The 21,458-nt window shown below is 36.0% G+C and overlaps 1 pseudogene; it reads right to left on the bottom strand.

Moving 5' to 3' along the window:
- Positions 1–15,256: 15,256 nt before the first annotated feature.
- LOC149217462 (nucleobase-ascorbate transporter 6-like) lies at positions 15,257–21,043 on the bottom strand (annotated as a pseudogene).
- Between the last annotated feature and the right edge of the window lie 415 nt (positions 21,044–21,458).

Below are 21,458 nucleotides of genomic sequence, written 5' to 3'. Positions count from 1 at the left end.
TCTCTCTTCCCCCCTCTCCTCTTCCTCACACTCTCCATCTCTCTTGTCACTTCCTCTCTCTCTCCACCTCTATCTCTGTATGTCTTTGTTTTACCCTCTCTTTCTCACCCCCTCCAACTCCATCTCTCCCTCCCTCTCTTTCTCCTTCTCTCTCTCCCCTCGTCTCCTTCCTTTCTATCTCTCCCTCTCCACCCCATAATTCTCTCTCTTCATCCTCTAGAACTGTTACTATCTTCCTCCCTCTCTCCTGTATCATTATATAGTATTTAAGAAAGTATCTAACTTGAAAAGACTCAATTGATTGTAAAACATTAAAACTATATTTTGGATCAATCATGTTTTTGAAAATACAATAATGAAAAACTTAAAATAATCATGCACCATCTTTCTTCTATCTTTGATTACTCTCATTGCTTGGATTCTTAGTTAAGATAGATATGTGCTGGTCCTTAATAATATTATCTATATTATTAATAATATTATTTATATTATAAATATTTTTAATAGTAATAAGGATAATCATAACTTTTTCCTTTAAGATTTAATTTAAAAAATGTTATAAAATTAAATAAAAATAAAATATTTATAAAATATTTTGATTATTAAATAAGTAATGGTTTTTGGGCATGTGGTATTCATAAGCCATGGTATTGGCTCATAATATTTTAACAAAGCCTATTTACAAGTTAATAATATTTATGCTTAAGTGGGTGTATTGAAATAAGAATTAGTATTATTATTATTAATTATAGTTAATAATATATTATAATAAATATATCAATAGAATATATAAATTAAAGAATAATTAATGGACTATTAAAATATTAATAATATTAATAAGTTGTTTTGTAAGCTTGGCAAGACTACATCTTCATCATGTCAAATATATCACACCTACCGGGGCAAGGAATTGAATCGATGACTTCACATCAAAGAGTGCCTTAACATAGCACTTGATCACTGTCTATCCAAGACCCCATGGACAATAATATTAATAGTTTTAGTATAATATTAATATAATGATAAAATAGTATATATTATAGAAAATCTACAATTGATAGGGAAATAAATTAATGTACTTATGTTATTAATGAAATAATACAAAAGTATTAATGTATTAATAATATAATACTTTGATCCATTAGTATATATATATATACTGTTGCAACTTATAACATTTGTGCTTTACATTACCTTCTGTTTGTGACATTTTAAAAAGTGTGTATTTAAAAAATAATCGAAATGGTAGGGAAGCAACAGGGATCGTTTCAAGTTCACATAATTTGTTTTTAGGCTTCTATGTTTTTTGTTTACTTTTTTTCCATCTTTTATTTCTATTTTTGTGTCTATCTCTTCCTTTCTCCCTCTCTCTCTTCTCTTCCACTCTCCTCTATCCCTCACCCTCTCTCCATCTCTCTTGTCATTCCCCCTCTCTCTCTCTCCATTTTCCCTTCTCTATGTCTTTTTCCCCACCCCCCCTCTCTCGCCCTCCAAATACATCTCTCCCTTCCCCTCTCCTCTCTCTCAAGTCCTCTATATCCCTTTCCCTCCAGCCTCCCTTTGTCTCCCCCCTCATCTCTTTTTCTCTCTTTTCCCTCCAACTTTATCTCCCTCCCTTTCTCCTTCTCTCTCTCCTCCTCTATCTCTATGTCTCCCCCATCTCTCTCTTCCCCTTCTCTCTCTCCACCTCTATCTCTCTATATCTTTGTTTTTCCCTCCCTTTCTCTCCCCTCCAACTCCGTCTCTCCCTCCCTCTCTTTCTCCTTCTCTCTCTCCCCTCCTCTCCTTCCTTTCTATCTCTCCCTCTCTCTCCTTCTCCTTCTCTCTCTCCCCTCCTCTCCTTCCTTTCTATCTCTCCCTCTCTCTCCCTCCACCCCCCCATAATTCTCTCTCCTTGTCCTCTAGCACTATTACTATCTTCGTCCCTCTCTCCTGTATTATTATATAGTATTTAAGAAAGTATCTAAATTAAAAAGACCCAATTGATTGTAAAATAATAAAACTATATTTTGGATCAATCATATTTAAGAAAATACAATAATGAAGAACTAAAAATAATCATGCACCATCTTTCTTCTATCTATGATTACTCTCATTGCTTGGATTCTTAATTAAGATAGATATACGCTGGTCCTAATATTATTTATATTATTAATAATATTATTTATATTATAAATGTTTTTAATAGTAATAAGGATAATCATCACTTTTTTCTGTAAGATTTAGTTTAAAAAATGTTACAAAATTAAATAAAAATAAAATATTTATAAAATATTTTGATTGTTAAATAAGTAATGGTTTTTGGGCATGTGGTATTGATAAGCCATGGTATTGGCTCATAATATTGTAACAAAACCTATTTACAAGTTAATAATATTCATGCTTAAGTGGGTGTATTGAAATAAGAATTAGTATTATTATTATTATTAACTATAGATAATAATATATTATAACAAATTTATAGATAGAATATATAAATTAAAGAATAATTAATGGATTATTAAAATTTTAATAATATTAATAAGTTTTTTCTGTAAGCTTGGCAAGACTACATCTTCATCATGTCCAATATATCACATCGGGGCAAGGAATTGAATCGGTGACTTCACATTAAAGAGTAAATATTTACAAGGCCATTACTTAAAAGTTTGTTGGTCTCACCCTGACTGAGTTTGTTGACTTTTGCCATCAGCTCAAAATAAACATTCCAAAAAAGATAAAGGCTAGCCGACCATAACTGGAACGAAAATATTTGCCAAAAGACTAACAAAATGAGAAAAACACCAAAACATATACTGAGTCACTAGAGTTGATGGAAGCTAGGTTTTTTGGCCCTATCTTAAGTGGGGGAGGAGGGTGAAACGAGAAATTGACATGTTGCTCTAGGTTCCATGCCTTTAGTTGCTCTAGATTATCTAGAATGCACATATTCTCGCATTAAACCACCACCACTCTTTGTTGAAGTTCACATTGGAAATATTGAATTTGTGTGAGAGCTGGCATGACTGCCTCATGTTCCTCCTATCAAACCTTCTTGTGGGCTTCCACTACATTTTCACTGACTGCCTTGGTGGGCTTGTGGTAGCACAAGAGGAATTGTTTCTCTTCCATTGTGCACACTAATGTTGATGCTGGCGCACAATAAACCCATCCTTGAGACCTGTACGTGGCCTTGCCTTCACCCTTTTCCAATATGGACATCATGGTCAAGGTTTTGCAACCAAGCCACTGCCACCTCCTTCCAACAGGGAGCTTTGACGTGGTGTTATGTGGACACCACTCCATGATACCTGCCTAATTACTTTGTTGCTTGTACTCGTCGCCTAATCCTCCAACACTTTCTTAAAATCCTCCAAGTCCTCCAAATTAACACTGTGTCACAAAAATATCATAAAGTTACCCCCGAGCCCGATGCCTTACACTACGGAGTCCCTCTCACACTTAATTAGGACCACCCATCAATGTTTCGCCTCCCACAAAGTACACGACCCTCAGTTGAGTCTTTTGTAAACAAAGACTCACATGAGATCACACACTTCTACACCCGTAGGCTGAGGAACCACTACGAGCCAAGGGCCAAAAGCAACGATAGGTAATTGGGGTAAAATCTTCCCTAATTCCCCTCTGAAACTCTTCTTATCTCTACCAATGCATCCAAGAATTGACCTTGCAACAAAAACTGTAGTAGACCACAATTTCTTCAAGTCACCTAAGGAAATTTATCGGCAGATTGGGCTTCAAAGGTTCATTGAGTTAGGAGGACAACACAATGATAACATGTGTAAATATAGGATCAAATAACCGAAGTATCCATAATGTAATTGAATGTCACCCCTGTCACAGTCCTGAGAACGATAAGGCACTGTTTTGAATCACACACCAGAAGCTTCCATCACCAAAATATCATTGCAATGCCCATTGAGCTCCATAAAACATCCACCTCCCACTTGCCTCCACATAAATACACTCGAGCGCAGATGGTTAGTTTCACACAAGTTTTCTTTGGCATAACCTGCCAAGTAGCCTATTTACATGTCATTCACATGGAGAAGCTGGGAGGGGGGCAGGCTCTTCCCCTAAAGTCCTTAGGTTATCCACATCCTTTGGGGTAATATATTAATATAATATTATATAACATATCATATATTAATAAATTTATTTTATTATGTTAATAAATTAATATGTTAGATTTCATGCATTAGGTTAATAAAATTAGTTATATATTAATGTAAAATGTATAAAGAACTATAGAACTATAATAGATTAAAAAATAAGAAAATAGGTGAAATATTATTACTAATAGAGTAGTATTATTAATATTAAAACTCTCATGAGAGTAATAATGTTAATAATAAGTTTATAAATTTATTAATGAAAGGGAGGGAACAAAACCTAGGGTTGAGTGGGAAAAAGGAACCAACTCCTACTAAATTTAAGACTGACATCTCGCTTAAGGTTGTTTTAATCTCTTAGTATCTCCAAACATTATTTTAAAATAGCGATCTTCCTTACCAATGGTAGTAATGTCTTATAGGCATATGTCGTGCTTATTGTGAAGGGAATGTTCTGCAAGAGCAAAGGTGCGGGACCGTTGATTTCTAATGTCAGCACAATGCTCTTTTATTATTTTTTTAAATGGCCTGGTTTCACCAATGTATATTTTTCCACATGAGAAATTGATTTTGTAGTCTCCTTTTAGTTGATTCTAATCAATTTTGTCCTTAATCGATTTTATTTTTTGTTTTACAATTTCTAATGGTTTGAATACATAACCAATATTCCTTTTTTATGAGTATTTTAGCTATTATGTCAATCATAACATGTATGTACAAAATGTGCACTCTCCTACGGGAAGGTTGTATATTAGTTGATTTTTGTGAAGAATTCATCTTCTCTTTTTCATTCTTTATGGATTTAGTAATGATCCTTGTATCCAATTTCTTTGAAGAACCTACTAAGGTGGTCCAAATCTTGATCCAAGTGATCTTTGTCAAATATCCTAACAACTCTGAAGGTCAATTTATTTAGGATTCCAAATTTCTAAGTTAGGTAATGGTGGGAGTCCACATGTCGGTAACTATTAGTATGTGTCTTTTTTTGAATACTTGATGCCCTAAGGTACCATCCTCATTTCCAGTATTTGATACATCTAGGAAGGGAGTACAATTATTGTCTTCTAGTTTAATAGTTAATTTTATGTCATATGATATACCATTTAGATGTTCCAGGATTTCGTTGAGTTTTTTTCTTACCATGTTGCCATTTCACATTAGTATCATCAATGTACCTTGCCCATCTTCTAAATTTCAATGGGTACGAGTCTATTGCTTTCTGCTCAAATTTTCAATGTCTAAATTTGCTACAATACGAGAAATGGGTGAGCCCATTGTAACAATAGTGACTTGCTCTTAGTATTCTCATTGGAAGTTAAAGAATGTTGAGCGTAGGAAATTTTTTGCAAGCTTGCCATTTTGAGGGTCGGTTACCTTGTAGAGAACTTGGATAACATCATCTAAGGGAGTCTTATTTAATAATCAAAGCACACGAAAACTAGTGATTAGGTCATCCTTGTCCACTTTTTTGTCCTTGATGAGTTTAACAAAGTCATATGAGTTTTTGATGAAGGAGTCAGTGTGGCCAACAAGAGGGCTTAATTTTCCAACCACATATTTGGCTAATCTGTACATAGGAGAACCATTGGTATTAACAATAGGGCTTAAGGGAACTCTATTTTTATGAATCTTAGGGAGACCATAGATTCTAGGTATTATCTGAGAGGTTCGGAGGAGATTTGTCTTAATCCTTTCATCAAGATTGAAGTCTTTAATTGCTTTCTTAGTGTAACACCCTCCTCTGACATCTACACAAGTAACTGACCAACTAAGGTAGACATGTGACGAAGATTTACTATAATATCATTCAACTCCCTATGTTGAAGTTAAGGAAGTGGAACAGATGAAAAGTAGACAAGATGGACTTCTACACATACAACATAACCCCCATGAGCCATCCAACCCATCCACGTGATGAGTCCCTAAGACAAACTAACTTTTTACTAAATTAAAGCCTTAGTTTCTCCCTTGAAATGGGCATGCATGTGGCTAGGACCCTCTAGTCACTCCTATAGTAAGGCATGTGTGTGACTCGGGAAATTTACAGGTAGTTATGTGCTAGTGGCTTAAGATTTGATGCCTCTTTTTGAGGGCCAAGACTCAGGCCACTTCCCAAAACTCTATGGACTTCCAGAAATGAAAAATAACACTGAAACAATGATACGAATGAAAATACTTGAACAAGGACTTGACTGGACCCCACTAACCATGATAAACATTTCATCAAACATTTCACAAAAATGCCTCCCACGGGTTTAAACAGCATATCTCAGCATAGGGGTCTCAAGTTTATCTGAGAATCACTAAGAAGCATTATTTCCTCATCACAATAAAAGTATTACATTCTATTAAGCCACATATTCTTTGTACATTAAGTGATTAACAAAAACATGATGAGAGCCATACATTTTCATTGTCATAAAACTCATTCATAACCAACATAAATATCAAGGATATAATAGCCATATAAGCCACATATAAACAAGTATATTTACCCATAAAATACTGAGGATAAAGAGATATCTTATTGATGATTGCATAAGTCGAATAGGTATGCGACTTCCATGAACCACCCAACAGTGGACTAGGCTGAACCAAATCTTTGTTTGAGCTTGTTATCAGTCTATAATTTTTGAGGTTGTAGAGTAAATCACAGAGGTAACCTTAGAACCACTTTGGAAACTGGGAATCCAACCCCTCCAGTTTCAGAGAGGGATCCCTCTATATGATTTAGTTTTGTTTTACTAATGATATTAGGCTAATTATCATGTTTATGTTATGGATTTTTTTGTGTAGTCGGATTGACACAGTGGAATTAGGCCATTTGGCAATGGAGTCGTAGATTTAGGTTGATCAAACACAAAGTTTACAATATAAACTTACAAGTAGGTTAGGCAACTTCACTGGATCCTTTAATATTAATGGTGTGAAAAAGAAGAAAAAGATAAAACAATCCAATTAATAAACAAAGGAATTAAGGATGATGTTTTTTATTTTTCAGAAGAAAACATGGCAATTATGCATAAATACGATACAAAGTGTACTTTTAAACAAATTATGTTCGTACTCTTCTTAGAATAATTTAGATTATAGAAACATATGTGAAAAACAATGAAAACGTTGAAGAGAGAAAGATGCACTTCACCAATGAAATTGAGACAAGAATCCTGTAATGCTTGAGATGTATTACTGGAAAATGATCAAAAGTAGCTTTGTGAGCTTCTTTACAATACAAATCATTTCTGCAAACTAATCCCAACCCTTCATAATTCGAATTATGAAGTACTTATAGAAAAATTTACAAAATATCTTGATTCACATGAATATTAAGATCGAATCCTAACAACTAATTACAAAAGTAGTACAAAAATCTAGGGATCTTGTAACTGCTGGAACTGCTGGGACTAACTTTGAGGAAACCTATTGATGACTTGTCCTGAAAATGTGTTGCCTTATTGTTTTTCTATTGGAGATGAAAATTTTTCACTCAATGATGTCACGCAATTGATCCCATCTTTCATCACTGGGGATAGAAATATTGAGTAACTTTCTATACACTTAATCAACTTCTGCATACTTCTCAAAGGTTAGCTTTTTGATGAAGATTTGTTTGATTTCATGGTTGATAGCTAAATAAAACTCTAAAGCTTCTAATAAAGCGTTCGTTGTGATATATCCCTTGATACCTTCAAATTTGGATTTATCTGTAGTAAGAATATAAAGTTTCTAACAATAATCCTCCAAGTTGATCGCTATCATCTGGTGCTACTAATCCTGGTAATCCTCTCTGGTTCAATAGGTTGAACTTGGTGTGAAATCTCTAGACAACATTTTCTAGAGTCAGAGTTTTGGTCTCTAATTGGGTCATCAAGTTCCTTTTTTGCAATACTTTCTTGATCTCTAAGATAGTATCTGTCGTGTCTGCTATCTGCATCTCTTCTAATTCTGATCCAGTGTTTGAATTCAACACTTTAATGATGGTTTGATTGGGATTTTTGAGTCACTCACCATGATAGCTTATGACAAGAGAAAACTAGAACTAGAAATATACTTTAAAGAAGAGAAAATTATTATGATATTTATTACTTTACCTAGACTCCATGAATAAAATACTTCTTCCTATGCTCTAGGTTTAAAAATCAACCACATACATCTACAAAACTAATATTTATCTATCTTAATTAAATTTATATAATTTACCCATTAGATAAATTAAAAAAATAATACATAATTAATAATAATAAAAATTAATCCATGATATAGAAGAACACATATCCTGAGTTTATTACCATTAGTACTAGCATTTGCACCAGATGTTGCAAAAGAAATGTCGTAAGGCATAAATGTAAATGGTCATTGAAAATAAGAATCAATAAAGAAAATTGCATGCAAAAGTGGATGATAAAGCATAGATTGGACACTTGCATCTATATTCCATGCGTTAAATGTGATATTCATTTGCAATTATGCTTTCTATACATGGCCGCAACATTCAAAGAAGACCAAACTATTCATGCCAACCATGTGATTCCATTGTGGGTGGGAGAAGAGCTGCTGGCACGAAAATATTGCCATCAACTTAGCTACAACCCATTCATAGTGGGAGGAGTTTATCTCAACCTTTTGGCAGATCATTGTTTGATTGAACTCGTTTGTGAGAAGCATTGACGGGTGCAGTCTTCTTCAGGATACACAACTTCCTGCACGATTTGAGAATCCATGTTGTCGAGGCCGAAGAAACTTTCTTTTGCCATGTGGGTCAGGATTTGAGCATGTTGAATGAAAATAAATGTTCTAGATGCAGTCAGATTTTGTTCAGTAATAGCGAACTGTGTTCGGTCCCTGAGTCAATGAGAGTTCCGAAACTATGTTCATTGTTAATAGATGGTAACAAATGTCTAACAAAAATTCCAAAAAGGGTTATTGGGAGAATGGTCTCTCTTAAGGTTCTGGATTTGAGTGGGACGTCAGTGCAGTCATTACCGGAGAGTGTGGGGTGTTTGAAACAGTTAAGATGCCTCTTTTTATCAGGTATGCCCATCAACTTTCTACCTACATCTCTTACAAATCTTGGAAACCTGGAGATCCTTGATCTAAGCCGCTCTAGAATCACGGAATTACTGTCTTCCCTTCATAATTTGAAATCTTTAAGGCATCTAGCCATGGATAAATGTGGTCATTTGCAATATCTACCTTGCAGCATCTCAAGGCTCACCTCCTTGCAGGGTTTGACAATGTATGGATGCACCAATCTATGGGAAAAAGGTGAGCCCAAGAAATGGAAAAAAGCAGCCAGCATTAAAGAACCTTACCAGGCTCCATTTAACAAACAATGGGGGTGTTATTAGGGAAGGCACATTAAGGAATATGATTGAAATGAACACCCTTGTGTTAAAGCTCACAAAGGTGAGATCTCTGCCGAGTGACATGAATAATATGTCAAAGCTGAGAAAACTGTAGATGAGAAAATTGTACATGGAGTGTTTTGACTTGGTTAGAATGGAAAATAGTTTTTGTGCTTTTCAGAAAATGACTAGTCTTATATTATACAAGTGTAATATGTTGGAAGAACTTTCACATCTGCATAAGCTCAACAATCTGCAGCGGCTGGAAATAATTGAATGCTTTATATTAAAGAGGTTTCCTCAGGGATTCGGTGGCAAGGAGGAATTTTCTTTATTGAAGATATTTTCAATTGTTGGGTTACATGAAATAGAAGAGTTGCCAATCGTAAAGTAAGGAGCAATGCCAGTACTTGAAACGTTCATCATAGTAGAATGCTCAGCATTGAAGGTATTTCCAAAGAGTTATTTCAATTTGATAACACTTCAAATAATAAAAATCTATGGTTGCAGTTCTCTGATAATGGAAGATTTAAGAGAACTTAGGGAATCCAATAAAATGATAGAGGTGAACACTATGTCTATAGAAGACACCAGAGACTCAAGAAATAAGTACTCTCAATTGATGACGGAAATGAAAAGTTGGCTCTACAGAGAATTTTGGAGCAATAATGATGTGTTCCTTTTCTTAAGAAGTCTTTATACACTTCTATATATGGTGAATTCTAGGAAGGGTAGTCCATTAAAATTGACTAATATAGACTAATCAATACTCAAAATACATAATAGTCATAAGAAAAACATATATTCCTCTATTATGTATATTTATTTACTATGTGGTTTTTTGAAAGACTCTCATGTCATTTTGTTACAATTGCCCTGTACACTTTAAAATCAACCTATCAATCCAGTACATGGTTGGTGTATATACTAGCAATTGTCCCAAAAGGTACAAAGAGAGGCCGATAAGATTATTAAATTGGAATTGTTGAATTGGAAAAGTTTTAATTTGATTAAAATAATAATTTTTGTATAAATTCCTACTTAATTAAAAGTTTTCTTTTTGGATACTCCCAATATTTTTATATGGGAAGTTTTCTAGAAGAGATAGAGATGAGCAATTTGAGCTGGTTAAAGTCTTTCTAATTGCTTTTTATTATGGTAAAATTATATTGATAATTCATTGGTTTTTTTTTGTTTTTTTGTTTTTTGTTTTTTGTTTTTTGTTTTTTGTTTTTTGTTTTTTTTTTTGAATTTGACTAATACTATTAAGCAAAAATATGGTACAAGATGATGCAATCAAGAGAGATAGAAAACCGACAACCAGAAATGATAGGACTATCAACCTCGGTTCTAGAGAAGGAAAGAAACAAGCAAGAAGCTACAACAAATGATTGGAAACAACAAGGCTAACTTTTACCTAGAATGGGCAGAACCCTCAACACGAAGCTTTTTCCCTTTCCGTTTTTTAACATCGACCCAACCATCCTGGGGTGAATGAGCAATAACAACTTGAAGATTGGGGTTCTCCACAGGGGGGCCCTCCTTTTTTGAATCAGAGGAGGAGGTCATATGGATGCGTTTCTGGGCAGTCGCGGAATCAGACAACTGCGCCGGACCATCGGTGGAAGGGACCACGGAATGAGGGGCAGGATCCAATTCTACATCGCTACCTTCATCTTCAGAGCTAGAGGAGTCAGAATCCACGACTGGAGGTGGAGAGCAAGGAGCCCATCTCTTGGACTTGGGCTTGGAGAGGTTATCGTTATTCTTTTTTGCCAGGAGAGATGGGCAGGTGTTCTGCAAATGTCCTGATTGGTGGCAGGAATATAGTGTTTTCGTAATCCAGTGTCTGGGTCCAGACAAAGTCATTTATCTTGAGATTGATTTGGTCTAGAAGTCCTTTGCTTAAATCTAACTCTGCACATATTCTGGCATATGTGCAGAGACCTTTAAATTGCCACCAGTAATCTACCATAATGTAACTGCCCAAGGTGTTGCCTATAGCTCTATAGACTGCATCATGCCATAAGTGGGCCGATAAGTTTGGAAGCTTGATCCATACAGGTGCCCTGGCAATGACTGTAGTTGCTGGATCGAAATCTGGGAACCAAGGAGTCAAGAAGAGCCCTGCAGTTCCCATGAACCAAGGGCCTTCTTCTGAAGCCTTTTTATAGTGCTTACTGTCCTCAAAAAGAGCAATGAAGTATCCTTTTGAACATAAACTGACCTTACAATGATGAGTCCAGTTTGCATGGATCCATGCATAGAGATCCTCATAACACGGCCACAGTTTGTTAAATCTGCAAATGATGGCTCTTTCTGCAAAATCTTGAAGTTGGATTGCAAGACCATCATGAGTGATTTCAACAGAGGGAACTTCCTCTATCTTGTCAACCAAAAAAGGCTTAGGTTTAAGGGCTTCTGGGGATTTGGGGTTCTCAGAGTGTACTGCATCTTTGTAAGAGAAAGGAGGAGCTGAGGAAGACTGCCCCACTGCACCTCCTCTCAAACGAAGGGTTAACACCAAAGAGCTGTTACTGGTAATGCTGTAAGAAGAGAGGGGAAGAAGGTATTTGAGTTGTTTACCTTGAAAGAGAAGTCTCTGAAGGCCTGAAGGGATCCCAATCCACTGTGATAAGTCCAGTTTGAGATCCAGCACCAGATCTGAAGAACTGACCCATTGCAGGATGGTTCTGCCTGTAGGCTAAGAATTTTGGATCTGAAAAGAGTCAATGAAGTGCCTAGACCCAATGCCAGGGCTTCTTGTACTTCCAAGAGCAGATCTGCCATGGCGATTTTCCATTTGGGGTGTCAAATATGCTAGATCATGGCCGTTATGTTTATTGAGAGCCCGATCTGATTGATCAATGGTGGATCTGGGGTTTTTAAACTTGATCAGATCAACGACTTCTCTCATAAAAGTAGAAATAGCCAAACCCTGCTTTGATAGAGAGGACTCTACTCTAATCTCCACCCTGACGAGATTGCCCATGGATATATGAGGCACATTCAGCAGCTTGGAAACCTTACTGGCATAGACACTCTTCCCCATGTCGGGGCTCCCAATAAAAACCCACTCAACGCCCCTGCCAATTGTGTGACCGTAGGCTTCTGGCTCCATGACGGACAACACACAATCATTCTCCCAGTAAGCATCGTCATCATCTATCAGAGCCGCGGTAGCTGCCCCATACCTTTGCAGAGGCGCCATTGCAATACCAGGAGCTGCCCCATGCCTTAGCAAAGGCAAATTTAAAATTACTTTATGGGATTTGATCCCAAAATCACTTATTTGTAAATACATACTCAATGAAATGTTATTTCGTTGAAACCTTGCACAAATTTTTGATATAAGAAAATAAGCCCAAAAAGTTGAAAGGCTACAACTAAAACTATAATCAACACCCTCGTAATTCCTAATCGTTGATAAAATCAAGAAAAAGGAAAAAAAACACATTCGTGATAGCAAAGTTACGAACCTTTCATAGTTTGTCATCAAGCATTGCAGAGTACATAATGAAATAGATCAGCTACCTGATTAACAAATAAGCCTCATAGAATTTTGATAAAAAAAATTACTTTGGTTTTCAAAATTAAGCAAATAATAATGGATAAAAAATTTATATATGTCCAAGTCATGTAGAAGATTAATTATTGGTAGGGTTTCTTTGTTCCTATATATCGAAGTTTGAGGTTTATGGTATGTTTTGTTTGACAATATATATTATATACTATTAGGTTTGTTCCAATTACCTTTTAAGTTTTATGTTATATGTGTAGTTGCAATAAAAAATAATAGTATTTTTGAAGTGGAAAGATGCATTGTTGTTGGAGGACTGACTCTAGGGTTGTAATGGGTTAAAAAACAGTTGCCAGAGGGAGAACTTATTCCACAGATTTGTATATAAAAATTGAGTTTTTTTTATGCCACATGTACAATACTCTACACCAAATAGCCCCCAAAGAGAGGAATACCTCCATAAACATTGGAAACAAAGGGCTTCAATGCTTAACATCCATCTTCCAAAGGCGTTTCAAGGGTAAATACTTCTGCAAGAAACACTTTCAAATATGTGTGGGGCCCCAAAGTGGGTACTCCAACCTTCATAGGCCATTCCAAATACTTGCATCTTCCTCCAAATGGTACATTCCCCCAGCAATTGAGCAAACAAATAAACCAAGGGACTGACCTTTTCCAACCTATATTTAAAAGAACAAGCATCTTCCTTAAGAAGGCAATTGAGCAAACAAGTAAACCAAAGGATTGACCTTTTCCAGCCTATATTTAAAAGAACAAGCATCTTCCTTAAGAAGTAAACTAGTCAACTTATTATGGAATTTGTTTCATTGGAGTGCTCCACCTATCGATGTATCTCCATTTGAATAGGTTCCCTTGCACACATCTCCATGTTATTGGTTCAAGGCACCCACACGTGGAGGGTATCTATTCAGATGATATACTAACTATTGAACCCTTTTTTTTGGAATCGACCAATATGGCTGAAGCATCATTGCATCAATTGAAGGTACACAAGGATCTAACATTTTCAGGTTCTAATACTACTACATAACTTATACTTGGTTAGAAAGGTGTAGAAATATTCTACATGTGATGGCCTAGCGATAACAATACAGAGAGAAGATGACCTTCCTTTTATTGTCTTCCACCAACATGTACAATCTCCAAAGCAAAACATTCAATCCAAGAATGCTCAGAACTTTCTTAAAAAACAAGGTAGATGCAATGCATGTTCAGAATTTCCATTTGTTGTTATGTTATCAGATAAAGTTTACAACATGGGGATGATCTTGCAACTCTAGCGGCCCCTGTTATATTGGTGGCAACATGTGTGAATGCTACCTACCCCCAGGAGAACTGCAAATGATTCTATCATGAAAAACTGAAAAGTATATACCTAGGATGAAGCTAACAATAGTAAGCATATTTGATCATGATGCATAAAATGCATAAGAAAAAAATCCCCCATATGTAGAACATAATAAAAAGTACAAAAGAATAGATGACAATGCCCAAAAGAAATTTGTGATACATTGCATGGAATGCCATCTGAAAATCCGTACTATATTTTTCGTTACTTTTCCAATGCCATTTCATTTTTCCTGCAATAAATTCAATGCACTCATTTTGGAAGAAAATCATGAAGCTAAAGTTAATGGTAAGCCTAAAGTGCCCTGTCAACAGGAGCTGAAGCCTTTATTTCAAAGGCAAACAACGTTTACCAAAAAAATTATATTTTAAACATGTGCTATGAATAACTAATAATTCTCGCATTATGCATGGAGAATATCAGAAAGCAATTGTACTGCTAGTTCCTACTAATGCCTTTGCAAGGGGGCTTAAGATATCATTACTATAAAATGACTCTATATGACTATATTGCCTCAATTTGAAGCACCATCAACAAAAACATTGTGTTGCATCTTCAAAAGTACTTACAAAAATAAACTACTCTATGCACAACATGCCTCTTTTGAATTGGAGTCAAGATAGCATATTGACCACTCTCAGAGTCTGAAATGTACTTTTCCTTTTCATTATTCTCCTTTTGCTGCTTGCCAAGAGCGGTGATCTTGAAGTGCTCTGAAAATGATTGACTAGGGCACAGAGGCATCCATTTAAGATAATTTTTGAAAGCAATTCCCTATCAAAGTGATAGAGAATAAAATATAGACATCTTAGATTTCACACTGTGAAGTTGTCTCTTTCTGAATTGAAGACACTCTAATTATTCTCCAAATTCACCAAGGCTATTGATAAAACAGAGACCCCACCTCTAAAATAGAGTTTCATTCTCAGACAGATGGGAAAAACTTGGTGAGGTTGAAAGGGAGAGCATAAAACTCTTCACTTCTAGGATCGATTTTGAATGAACAGAACTTATCCCACCAATGATGGCCTTTGTCTTTCCTTGTTGAACTCTCCCCCATATGTAGAGTGTTATCCAAAAACAATGCTACGCTACCAGCAACTAAAGGTGGTGACGAGAAAATCACATTGATAATGTCATTGAACTGTTAAAAAAGCCATTCAAAAATGTTTAAAGTTAAAAACATTGAAATTTGAAGAATGAAGGGAATGTTGCCACAACGAACTGCTAGCCAAAAAATTTCAATTTAGTCCCTGAAAGAAGTTGTAAGAACCCTACCCATCATCCATGAGTGTGGACTGGACCATGACCAGAAGAAACTGTAAATTCATTGAAGTACTGTGGTACTAATAATCCCAAAAAAAGAGAGAAGCCGAAGATGAACTTCGTCCTGAAACTATTTAGATTGCAAAATTGAAGGAAACTGAGACCCCCAAGAGCTGCTCATCAAGAATACAAAAAATTTCAGACATGAGGCAAAACCCAAAGAATTGTTGTTCTACCTTACAATTTTAAAGCTGCATCGTACAAACTATCTGCCAATATAGGTACCCAATGAATTGTTGTTTTACCCTAATATGTTGAAATTGCATTGTACAAACTAAGTGTCTACTAATATGAGTTAACCTTAAGGTTTTATGCATACATCCATTATACATTATGGCAACAGCTAAGATACTACTAGTTGATTGGCTTTGCAGCTCAGCACATAGGATTTGTGTACATCGTATACATACCAACATAACCAAAGAGGAGACAGTACACGGCAGCGACAATGGGTGCTGGAATAGAAGCAAAGATTGCTCCAAATTTTCCTGGAACACATTAACATGAAATTAGCAATGCAAAATCCTAGACTAGGGAATAAACCCCAAAATGAGAACAATATCCCAACTTGAGTTGATTATCACCAAGAACAGAGAAGAATATCATAAATCCTGCTGATATCTGGAGCACCCTGCGACTCCCAACTCATGTCAACCCCAAAAGACCAGTATTCTCACTGCAAATTCCCAAGATAAGACAAATTTCAGAGCTAGTATTGCCAGAAATGGGTCAAGTTGCAGCTAAAGTTGCTAGAAATGGGTCAAGTTGTCTGGTTCTTACACTGATACTGTGGACCCATTTCCAGTTCCAAACATCCCATCCAATAAAATTCCAATTCCCTGTAGAGAGGACCATTACATTCCATCAATGACAATGATACATCTTCCAATTACCTGAATCCATAAGGGTGAAAGCAATGAATCCATTTCCTTACCTACCAGCCTATACCACGGCTGATGATAGATTGAGGGGGAGGTCTGGCACTTGCAAACCTTGAAACAACATAGAATGCACCAGTAGACTGCAAATTTATGAAAGAAAAAAAAATAGTAGTCAATACCCAATTTTGTTTTTAAATAGAAACCCTAGATAACTATTAGAAATGTCAACAGGATAAAGAAAATAAAAGAGAAGAAAGTATATCTGATATATGGCAAGCAGGAAGACCTCAACAAGAGACACAAATGCTGCAGCCATCATTGCAAAAGACTATCCTCCATCAAAAATAGGTCCTCCCCATTGAAATGGATATGGAACACTTATCCTGTAGAATAATAAAGACCATGCTGAGGCTTTGCATGAGAACGTACTGTATGAAGTGACATGACAATTAGTATGCATGCTTCTTGTAAGAATGCATACCATTTGGCACCACTAACTAGTCTAGAATGGTCTGTTTGGAAATGGGCTTGGGTCCTTTGAGGGGTATGCTTGTATGCTCCACCTACAGTGAGAATATGGGCATATGCCCACACAATAGCAACTGCAATTATGATGGCAAAACGCTCAAATAAAGGCTTCTTACGAGTCTTGATATGTCGACCATACTGAAAGGGAGGACAAAAGAGTTTAATTAGTTAGTTTCATTCTGCAACAAATTAGTGCCACAATCTTTCCAATTACAAATCATTTAATACAACAGATTTAAAAAAGCATGGAAAGACTAGGAACAGGATATATGATATATATCTAGAGAGATACACTCTAGAAGTTTACACATAATGGTAATTGGTTAATTCCTTACCTGTGAAAAGAAGACCAGTGCAATAAGTTGTGGAAGCCCTATTTCAACACATTTCCCCACCTGTAAATAACATCAGAGTACAACACTTCATTTGACTTTTTTAAAAAAAAAGAGGATATATTTTCAAACAAAACGGAAATTCAAATAGAATATATATTACAAAATATACATCCAAACATAAATTTGTAGGCAGGTAATATTGATATCCAAACGTATGGGTTTTTGGTGAACAGAAGAAATTCCAAGTTTGACGCGAAAAACCTATCAATCTATTGAAAATTGCAAAACTGGTTTTGATAGGACCCAAAACTTATTATTGTAAATGCAAGTTTAACTGGTTGAAAGTTAAAATAAAAACTAAGAGTTGGGCTATTAACTAATAGCTGAATAAACTGACATGATTTGGTTGAAGACATATCAGGTCAATTTTAGTGAGTTAAAGTTCATTAAATTGACAACACTTGAGTCAGGTCATTCTTATGCTAGTCACTAATACTTTTACTGCATGCAAATATTTCTGAAATACATTTGAACCAAATGAAAGGACTTCATCTATGCTAGCTACTCAAGCTAGAAAGTGTATCAGCGCAAGTAAAATCGAATCCACTGGATTCAAAAAGATTCAGTAGCTATGTCATTTAGTCATTATAGCTTAAATTTTCACAAGAGAAGTTTCAAAACAAACTGGAAATAATTCTTTTCAGAACTTACCATGATCCATTTGTGAAACAGTCCAACTCCGAACACTGCTTATTACTAATGTGATTAATATTAATAAAGATCGTACATAATATGCTATTGTGTTAAAAGTTTAAACCTTAAATATATATTAGACGATATAATTAGGAGTAAATCAGGACTAATCTAAGTCAAACATTTCTGAAACATTTTTTATTCATAATACATTTCCCAAAAACATTTTCTGTTTCATCTAGTTTATGCAATATATTTCATCCTGAGTATCTGTGTAAAAGCAGGTGTTAAGTTCCAACCAAACTATCTGTCTAGAAATCACCTACGATGCAAAAAAGCACACACTGCCTCCATTCAAAAGAAGAGTCTGCAGATATCAAATCAAAATATCTATTGCTTCAAGATAAATGAAAGTCCAACAAATGGACCTTGTTTAATAGAAATCGTCATCAAGCCCATAATTATCCAAGCAATATGGGTGCTAGTCAAGTTAGCTAGCATACTTGAGCAGGTCCTTCTGTTCCAAACCAGTTGTAATCACACTGTAATTTTGAGTACCCTGTAGCTTTCCATATTAACTAACAAAAATGTCGGACTAGGGCACTCAAGCTTAGGAATTCTATACCCATATAACTCAAATGCAATTATGGCATTCATTGAAACTTGAAGCATATGAATTCTATTCAAGCAAATAGAAATTTTTTTTAATACCAAGTCGGTGCAATAGAGATCAGCTTCTGAAATAGAATTTGTTTAAGCCAAGTGAACATAACAGAAATGGTGCTCAGTGTCCACTTACCCCCAGGAACCCAAGTTCATAGAGCCCAAGAGAAACAATAGTTACTAGCGGAACTGCTGAAAGAGGACTCAGATACCTGACACGCACCATGCCATCAAGACAACAAAATCAGGATCTACAGGCTGTAAATCCTTAGTAAATGTAGAAAATTTGAATGAAATTACTTGAGAAAATGCATAGAGATCAAACCAACCTTAAAACAACAGTCCACAGACCACTGAATCCCAGGATGATTTGCAGTGTTTCGACTTCTTGAACCAAGATTGGATCTACTTAAATTTGATCGACTTCTACTTTTTTTATCATATATATGAATACTTCTATCATAAAACTGAGTGTTTGTAAGAGGTTGCATACTTTCAGGGAGCCCATATACTAAAATAATAGTAGAATGGGAACGCAGTAAAGAGATAATTTTGATAAACATGTGCCATACAAGTAGGAAAACCCATAGTGATATTGGAATGGAAACTCATACCATACGGGTCGGGCAGATCATAAAGAGACCCAAATTAAAACCAATGCCATAGAGGTGGAGAAAACAGTAAACTACAGTGGGATTGGAATCGAAACTCATGCCATAAAGGTGAAGCTGACCACAGAGAAACTCAAATTGAAAATTATGCTATAAGAATGGGGCAAACAAAATAGAAATTGGAATTTAAACGTATCCCATCTAGGAGGGGAAGCCTAAAAAGAGACTTGAATTGAAACTTGTGCCATGCAAATGGACCAAACCATAGAGTGATTGGAATTAAAAATCAAGCCATAGAGGTGGAGCAGACCAACTGCGGCAACCCAGAAAGAGATTTGAATTGAAAGTTGTGTCATACATTGAGACGAACCACAAAGAGACTCAAATTGAAACGCATGCCATACAGGTGAAGCGAACCATAGAAAATTGGAATTGAAACTCATACCATACCAGTGGAGCAAACCACAAAGAAATTGGAAATGAAACTAGTCCATAAAGGTAATTGAATTGAACTGCATGCTATACAGATAGGGCAGAGCACGGAGAGAATGGAAATGGAAATCATGTCACACAGGAGGGGTAAAACCATAGAGAGATTGGAATCCTAATCTTGGGATTGCCAGGTCTAGAAGCAAAATTCTGCTCTGTGAGCAGAAGAGGAGTGCTTCCAAATTGGATGTCTAGTCACTCAATTTCAAAAACCTTTTCTGGGGCAAGTGACATAGAGATAATCCTTCAGGGAATTGTTTTTTTTAGGTATACATCTAAGATTTTATTTGGATAACTTTTCATTGCAGGGTTGGCACATCTTCATTTGAAGATGGGGATGGATTGACAACAATGTGCCTTTCAGGATGTGAAAGGTTTGTACGACCTGAATGCTGCACAAGCTTTGCAGGTGACAAGAATGTGCCATGGCACACACAAACTATACTAACCTCATCTTTGCTATAATTGTACAAGAATCCACTGATTGTTTTCCCATTTGGTCCTAGTCTAGTAGTTGAAACACAGGGCATTTTGGGCAATGAGGATTGAGTTGGAGGCCTTTTATCTTCAGAAATATTTGGATTACCTGTTTTTTCTGTTGTAGCATTTGAAGCAGATACTTGTGAATATTATACAATGTCTTGTTAACATCCTCACACAAGGATGGAGGCATTTTGGCGACCTCTTTCCAGCATGAGGATGAAGAAACAAAGGCATTCTGGCTACCTCTTTCCAGCATGAGGATGAACAAACAGAGGAGGCTGCCTTCACCTTTTGAAAATCCCATAAAATAACCTCGTGCAAAATCTCCTCTCCGTCTTTGACCTTCCCACCTGTAACTAGAACCTGTGACCCACAGGTGAGCAGGTAAGGGAACTTGTGTTTTTTCTTGGCCAACTCTGGCAAGGGTGCAGAAATGGAAGTCCCATTTCTGATTGAAACCCATTATGACCCACCAGCCACTGATGCCACTGATGATCAAACAATAGAAAGTACCATCACAAAAAAGCAAAGTCATTCCCATATGTGGCCGCACTACCCACAAATCCTCAGGCATGGTTCCTGCAATACGCCATGACCTGTAAGTGGAATCATATATTTCCACTATATCACCTTTCTGATCACGGGGTCGGCCCACAACCACCACTTTGTATGCACCCAGTGGAGCCATCGAATCGATTTGTTGCATCCAGCGGAGCCACCGAATCGAAAGAATTGTAAATGAGATTATGGTTATAATACTGCAAAACAAGATTTAGTGTACTGGACGGTTAGTAACATCTAATGGTCGAAAAACATTTAATCGTCTAACAATCTATCTGACGATCAGGATTATGACAGAAAGGTAGTTGGGGGAGTTGATTTTAGAGGGAAACGCCTTATGGCGTAATTACCAAATTTTACGAAATGATTGATAGTAATATTGAAATGGTGGAATGCATAATATTGAAACGATGAAATGCATAAACAAAGTTGCACTAACTCATGGTAATATATTTATGGTAATAAAAAAAAATTGTAACTGGATGGTAAAGAGGAATGATGGATACGACTAGTGAATCACTGAAATTCAAAAATAGAGTTGC

The sequence above is a fragment of the Pinus tabuliformis genome, chromosome 1_1 (assembly GCF_031772625.1).
Source record: "Pinus tabuliformis cultivar Carrire ecotype Pingquan chromosome 1_1, CPIR1, whole genome shotgun sequence".
In the NCBI taxonomy this organism is placed as follows: Eukaryota; Viridiplantae; Streptophyta; class Pinopsida; order Pinales; family Pinaceae; genus Pinus; species Pinus tabuliformis.
The sequence above is the reverse complement of the archived record's forward strand: the minus strand, read 5'-3'. Positions and strand labels throughout refer to the sequence as shown.